The sequence below is a fragment of the Ornithorhynchus anatinus genome, chromosome 14 (genome assembly GCF_004115215.2).
Source record: "Ornithorhynchus anatinus isolate Pmale09 chromosome 14, mOrnAna1.pri.v4, whole genome shotgun sequence".
NCBI classification, from domain to species: Eukaryota; Metazoa; Chordata; class Mammalia; order Monotremata; family Ornithorhynchidae; genus Ornithorhynchus; species Ornithorhynchus anatinus.
The window spans coordinates 41,227,523-41,235,830 of NC_041741.1; positions in this window are offsets into that span (position 1 = coordinate 41,227,523).

An 8,308-nucleotide genomic window follows, 5' to 3' on the forward strand; every position below is an offset into this window, starting at 1 on the left:
AATAGATCAAAGCATGACCAACAGTCGTTTTCACATTGCACACATGTAAAAAGCTGTTTTTTATTTTTTGGTTTGTGGTTACCACCGACATTCTCAACACCTGGTGCCCTTTTCAATTCTGCCTCGTTGACTTTCCATTTGCACTCAAATGCCCACGTTCTCAAAACAAGTTTCTACTGATTTCTACATGCCAAGCTGCTCTGTCCTCCACTGTTCCCTCCAAGCCGTGTATGCCCTTTTGCTTGAGATTTTGGTCCACTCTATTTTTTAAATGTTGCTTCTCGTTTACCCTGCTTTAAGCTTCCTGACTTCGGCTGGGCAGATGGTACAACTTTCATAAGAGATCAAACTGAAAATATTAGGACTCTTGGGTCTAGGGGGTTGAAGGTAGAGAAAGGACTTGGCTGTAATTTCAAAATCATGAAGGGTGTGAACAAGGCAATCACTGACAATGAGTCTGTTGTATTTATTGAGTGCTTACTGTGTGACGAGTGCTGTACTAAGCGCTTGGGAGAGTATACTACAATAGAGTTGGTTAGACACATTCCCTGGCCACAGAGAATTTACAGCCTAATAGGGGAGACTCTTGAAAATTGCATCGTTGCCATTTTACTTCCCCAACATCAGAACTAGGAGACCCAGTGATACTCGAGGGTGGCGGGTTCAAAATGAATAAAGAGAACATCTTTTCCACAAAGCGGGTGGGAAGCACAAGTATTCATTCTTGCAGAATGTTGGGCAGACTCAAAATATCAATAGATCAATATCAAAAAGGGTGTGGATGCATTCATGAATGAGAAGTCCAAAGTGAATTTACCAGAGAACACGTGCAAGCGAAAGGACAGATTTTTGAAGGATCAAGATGGGATTAAGAGGAAACATAGATAATAGGCTCATGATCATTAAAGGGGGAAAATTAGAGGTGTATGAAGTGCAACCTCCAGACTGTAAGCTTCTTGTGGGCAGGGAATGTGTCTACCAACTCTGTTGCACTCTGTACTTGCCCAAGCACTTTGTACAGTGCTCTGCACACACAATAAGTGCTCAGTAAATGCAACTGATATTTCAATATTTCCCTGCCCTCTCTCCTCCAGTTGTTGGTGGTGTGTGGTCTGATCTCACGGGGCCAGATGTGGGGTGCACAGGAAAGTCTCTAGGACCAGGGGAGGTAGAAGGGGAGGGGAATGGGAGGACAGGGAGGGAATTATAGGGTAATTACAGTGTAATACTGGGGCAGGTTTGAGAATGGAACTAAATGGATTGCATATAAGGTTATGAGAACTAGATTGTAAACTCCTTGAGGGCAGGGATCATATCTACCAACCCTATTGTGTTTTTACTGCCCAATACACATAGTAAGTGCCTAATAAATATAATTGATTGAGTGATTGTTCTATCTTGGGATGCATTTTCTCACCCACAGATCAGCCTCATTTTCCAGGAGCATTTTGTGGTCCTAACATGGGGTAAAGGACAACGTCAACGGACAATCACACAACATTGAGAAGCAGCGTAGCTCACTGGAAAGAGCACGGGCTTTGGAGTCAGAGGTCATGGGTTCGAACCCCAGCTCTACCACTTGTCAGCTGTGTGACTTTGGGCAAGTCACTTAACTTCTCGGTGCCTCAGTTACCTCATCTGTAAAATGGGGATTAAGACTGTGAGCCCCACGTGGGACAACCTGATTCCCCTGTGTCTACCCCAGCGCTTAGAACAGTGCTCGGCACATAGTAAGCGCTTAACAAATACAAATACCAAATACCAAACATTTCTTCCTTCACCAAATCTACTAGTGCTAACATTTGGGTCATATTGTATTAGAACAAATTCATGCTATTCTGACCATTCCCTAATTTGTCAGGTTATATCCAAATCATGGATTTTACCTGGGACTCAGGGGACCTGGGTTCTCATCCCAGCTCCACCATTTGCCTGCAGTGTGACCCTGGTCAAGTCACTTAACTTCATTGGGGCTCAGTTTCCTCATTTGTAAAATGGGAATTCAATGCCTGTTCTCTTTCCTACTTTGACTGTGAGCCCCATGTGGACAACGACTCATTCCAGTTTGAGTATCTTGTATCTATCCTAGTGTTTAGTACAGGGCTTGACACATAGTACTTAAATGCCACAGTTTTTAAAAGAAGTTATGCAGTGAAATATGTTATAGTTGACTTGGATGAAATGGGATAAATTCAGCAACCACATCAAACAGACTTGAGGCATATCACTCTTGGGATGAGATAGTCCTCCGACACCAAAATCTTCACAGTGTGGTAAAAGGCCCTCTCTTCTTAATAATAATATTGGTATTTGCTAAGCGCTTACTATGTGTCAAGCACTGTTCTACGCGCTGGGGAAGATACAAGGTAATCAGGTTGTCCCACGTGGGGCTCAGAGTCTTAATCCCCATTTTACGGATGAGGGAACTGAGGCACAGAGAAATTAAGTGACTTGCCCAAAGCCACACAGCTGACAAGTGGCAAAGCCAGGATTAGAACCCATGACCTCTGACTCTCAAGTCCAGGCTCTTTCCATTGAGCCATGCAGCTCCTCTAATCATGCTCTGTTCCACCCTAAGACCCTGTTAATCAATCAATCATAATTAATAATAATGTTGGTATTTGTTAAGCGCTTACTATGTGCCGAGCACTGTTCTAAGCGCTGGGGTAGACATAGGGGAATCAGGCTGTCCCACGTGGGGCTCACAGTCTTAATCCCCATTTTACAGATGAGGGAACTGAGGCACAGAGAAGTGAAGTGACTCGCCCACAGTCACACAGCCGACAAGTGGCAGAGCTGGGATTCGAACTCATGAGCCCTTACTCCAAAGCCCGTGCTCTTTCCACTGAGCCACGCTGCTTCTCAGCGTGCTTACTGTGCTTACTGAGTGCTTACTGTGTGCGGAGCACTGTACTAAGCGCTTGGGGTAGTACAATACAACGGAATCAGCAGACACATTCCCTGTCCATGATGAGGTTACAAGACTTAAAGCTCACCTCCTCCAAGAGGCCTTCCCAGACTGAGCTCCCCCCTTTTTCCCTCTGCTCCCTCTACCCCCGCCTTCACCTCTCCGCAGCTAAACCCTCTTCTCCCCCCTTTCCCTCTCCTCCTCCCCCCTCCCGTCCCGCCCCCTCAGCACTGTACTCGTCCGCTCATCTGTATATATCTTCATCACCCTATTTATTTTGTTTAATGAGATGTACATTACCCTGATTCTATTTATTTGCCATTGTTTTTATGAGATGTTCTTCCCCTTGACTCTATTGATTGCCCTTGTTCTTGTCTGCCTGTCTCCCCCGATTAGACTGTAAGCCCATCAAAGGGCCGGGACTGTCTCTATCTGTTGCCGATTTGTACAGTCCAAGCGCTTAGTACAGTGCTCTGCACATAGTTAGCGCTCAATCAATACTATCGAATGAATGAATGAATGAATGAGTGCTTTTCAACCTCCTTCACCCTGCCAATGGGATTCAGCCAAGGAATTAAAGCCACTTTACATATTGGGATCAATTCATCAATCAACCATATCAACTGGAACCACTTTCCTGGGCTCAGATAGGGTGGCCTCTGACAGCTCCAAGGATGCGGGATACTTTTTGCTGACACAGAAGTGGCAGATCTATGTTACGTGTGTTACATAATCATGAAATGTAACGAAATGATATCATATGGAACCTTGGACTCTGAGCATGTTGCTGGGTTGGGTGGGGAATTAGTCCTGCCCCACCTCACTCCAGAAACATGATATCCTCTTCTCAGTCCCTATAAACACAGGCATTGCTTCCCAGCCTCAAGACTCACTGGCAGGAGTTGAGGCAGAGGGGGCGTAAAGCCACCTGGTGCCATTTCAGAAGCAGGCAGGGGGAAGGCTGGCTACAAAGGAGGCAAACGGCCACCACAGCCCACCGCACTCAGGGGGTTGAACTCACCCTAGTACTGCGGTCACCAAAGTCCCCTTTTTCCCCTCCCTCCACGGCCATCTCAAAACACCACCATCTTCACTCCCCCCAGCTCTTACCTTGGCTGTGGATGATGGATCATTATCGATCCTCCGTCAGCTCCTTATTCTGTTCTACTGTGCTCTTTTAAGAGCTTAGTACAGTGTCCTGCACTCGGTAAGCGCTAATAAATACGATGGATTGAGATAGGGGCAAGAGAAGATGGGGAGAGGGAACTTTGGCCAAGCCACATCAAGGTCCCTGTTCTGACTCGGAGTCCAGACTCCCAGATTATTACCGTGTCCTTTGATAATCACGGTGACAAAGCAGAAGCGATAAATTTTCCCGAGAACATTAACCACTGGTTCCTGTGGGGGTGGAAGAGGGAGAGCTGGGTCGTATCATCTCTAGACCGTAAGCTCGTTATGCACCGGGAACCTTTCTGCGGCTTCTATTGTATTGTACTCTTCCAAGCGCTTAGCCCAGTGCACTGCACATAGGAAGTGCTCGATAAATACCACTGATTGATTGATCTTAGGGTGAAATGACCCAACTGAGGGGGTTATCTATCGTATTCTCCCAAGCGCTTGGTAAATGCCATTGATCGATTGACTGTAGCTCTAGACCGTAAGCTCATTGTGGGCAGGGAATGTCTGTTTCTTGTTGTATTGGACTCCCTAAAGCGCTTAGCACAGTGCTCTGCACACAGTAAGCACTCAATAAATATGAATGAATGAATGAATGACCGATCCTAGAGTGCGGTGACCCAGTTCGGGGGCTTATCTAGTGTATTCTCCCAGATGCTTAGAACAGTGCTCTGCACAGAGTAAGCGCTCAAGAGCACGGGCTTGGGAGTCAGACGTCATGGGTTCTAATCCCGGCTCCGCCACTTGTTAGCTCTGTGACCTTGGGCAAGCCACTTCACTTCTCTGGGCCTCAGTTCCCTCATCTGTAAAAATGGGGATGAAGACTGTGAGCCCCACGTGGGACAACCCAATTACCTTGTATCTATCCTAGTGCTTAGAACAGTGCTTGGCACATAGTAAGCGCTTAACAAATACCATCATTATTATAGAGGTCGTGGGTTCTAATCCCAGCTCTACCACTTGTCAGCTGTGTGACTTTGGACAAGTCACTTCACTTCTCTGTGCCTCAGTTACCTCAACTGGAAAATGGGGATTAAGACTGTGAGCCCCACCTGTGATAACTTAATAACCTTGTATCTCCTTCAGCTCTTAGAAAAGTGCTTGGCACATAGTAAGCGCTTAACAAATCATTATTATTATGATTACAGTGCTTGGCACATAGTAAAAGCTTAAGAAATGCATTATTATTATTAATAATAATGAACACCTTCAATTTGTTTCCTGAAGGATTGATTTGAAGGGTTTGGAGGGCAGGTCTGTCTGACTTCAGAGTGATCCTCACTGTCCTCTGCAATGGGCAAACAAAGCCGCGGCAGACTCGCTGGTCACCGCCTATTTGACGAAGCCTAGGACAGTGCTCTGGGCCTGTCACTCCTCTCCTTGAAAACCTCCAGTCGTTGCCTATCAACCTTCGCGTGAAGCAAAAATCCCTCAGTCTTGGCTTCCAAGCTGTCCATCCCCGGGCCCCCTCCTCCCTCCTCTCCCTTCTGTCCTCCTCCATGGCAGCCCGCACACTCCGCTCCTCGGCCGCCGCTCACCTCCTCACCGGGCCTCCTTCTCGCCCGTCCCGCCGTCCACCCCGGGCCCATGTCCTACCGCTGACCTGGAAGGCCTTCCCTCCTCACCCCCGACAAACTCCCTCTCTTCCCCTCTTCAAAGCCCTCCTGAGAGCTCACCTCCTCCGGGAGGCCTTCCCAGACTGAGCCCTCCCTTTCCCTCTGCCCCTTCTCCCCTCCCCATTCCCCCCACGGTTTACCCCCTTCCACTCCCCACAGCACTTGTGCCTATTTGTCTATATTATTTATTACTCTATTTTATTAATGATGTGTCTGTATCTATCATTCTATGGATCTGTTTTGCTGCTACTGATGCCCGTCTACTGGTTTTGTTTTGCCTCTCCCCCTTTTTAGCCTGTGAGCCCGTTGTTGGACAGGGATTGTCTCTATCTGTTGCCCAATTGTACGTTCGAAGGGCTTAGTCCAGGGCTCTGCACACAGTGAGCACTCAATAAGTACAGGCTGTTCCACCTCCCCTCCCCATTCCCCTTTCTCCCGCCCTCTGCTCTCCCCCCTTCCCCTCCCCTCCCCTCAGCACTGTGCATATTTGTCTTTATTATTTATGACTCTATCGATTTCTTTAATGATATGTCTATATCTATGATTCTATTTATCTTGATGATATTGACCCCAGACCACTTGTTTTGTTCTGTTGTCTGTCTCCCCCTTTTAGACTGTGAGCCCACGGCGGGGCAGGCGTTGTCTCTGTTGCCGAATTGTACGTCTCGACCGCTTAGTACAGTGCCCCCCGCCTCTCTCATCTCCATCTCCATCGCCACACCGACCGCCGCTGCTTCCCCCAGCTCCGATCGACCTACCGACCCCGGCCCAGGTGGGTAACCCCCGCGGCTCCGGGGTATATGCGGTAACCTGCATATGGTAAGTGCTCAATAAATCAGCATGGCTCATTGGAAAGAGCACGGTTTTAGGAAGCAGAGGTCATGGGTTCTAATCCCGGCTCCGCCACCTGTCGGCTGTGTGACTTTGGGCAAGTCACTCCACTTCTCGGTGCCTCAAAGACCTCATCTGTAAAATGGGGATCAAGACTGTGAGCCCCACGTGGGACAACCTGATGACCCTGTATAATAATAATGTTGGTATTTGTTAAGCGTTTACTATGTGTTAAGCACTGTTCTAAGTGCTAGGGTAGATACAAGATACATTATCTTGATGCTGTTGTCTTGTTTTGTTCTGTTTTGCTTTGCTGTCTCCCCCGTTTAGACCGTGAGCCCGTCACTGGGCAGGGATGGTCTCTATCTGTTGCCGAATTGTCCATTCCAAGCATTTAGTACAGTGCTCTGCACATAGTAAGCACTCAATAAATACTATTGAAGGAGTGAATGAATGAATGAATACAAGGTCATGAGGTTGTCCCACGTGGGGTTCCAAGTCTTCATCCCCATTTTACAGATGAGGTCACAGAGGCCCCGAGAAGTGAAGTGACTTGCCCCAGCTCACCCAGCTGACAAGCGGTGGAGCCGGGATTATTCAATCGTATTTACTGAGCCCTTACTATGTGCAGAGCACTGGACTAAGCGCTGGGAGTATACGATTCGGCAACAGAACTATGGATTAGAACCCATGACCTCTGACTCCCCAGCCCGGGGCCTCTTCCCACTCAGCCACGCTCCTTCCCTGCATCTCCCCCAGCGCTTAGAAAAGTGCTGGGCACATAGTGAGCGCTTAACAAATACTGACATTATTATTATTATTGTTAGATACGATTGAATGAATGAGTGAATGAATGAGTGAGTGAATGAATGAATGAATGAGTTAGTGAAGCAGTATGCCTTAGCGGAAAGAGCCCTGGCTTGGCAGTCAGAGGTCGTGGGTTCTAATCCTGACTCCGTCACTTGTCTGCTGTGTGACCTTGGGCAAGTCACTTCACTTCTCTGGGCCTCAGTTACCTCATCTGTAAAAATGGGGATTAAAAAATGTGAGCCCCATTTGGGACAGTCTGATTACCCTGTATCTACCCCAGTGCTTAGAACAGTGCTCTGTACATAGTAAGTGCTTAACAAATACCATCGTTATTATTATTATTAATAATGAACGAATGAATGAGTGAACGAATGAATGAGTGAGCGAATGAATGAATGAATAATGAGTGAACGAATGAATAAGTGAACAGATGAATGAGTGAGTGAATGTATGAGTGAACGAATAAAAGAATAATAAGTGAACGAATGAATGAGTGAACGAATAAAAGAATGAGTGAATGAATGAATACGTGAACGAATGAATGAATAAATAATGAGTGAATGAATGAATGAGTGAAGGAATGAATGAACGAATGAATAATGAGTGAACGAATGAATGAGTGAAGGAATGAATGAATGAACGAATGAATAATGAGCGAACGAACGAATGAGTGAACGAATGAATGCGTGAACGAATGAATGAATGAACGAATGGCTAATGAGCGAACGAATGAATGAGTGAACGAATGAATGCGTGAACGAATGAATGCGTGAACGAATGAATGAATGAACGAATGGCGAATGAGCGAACGAATGAATGAGTGAACAGATGAATGAATAAATAATGAGTGAACGAATGAATGAATGGACGAATGAATGAGTGAGCGGGTGGATGAATGAATGAATAATGAGTGAACGAATGAATGGGTGGATGGATGAATGAATAATGATTGAACGAACGAATGGAT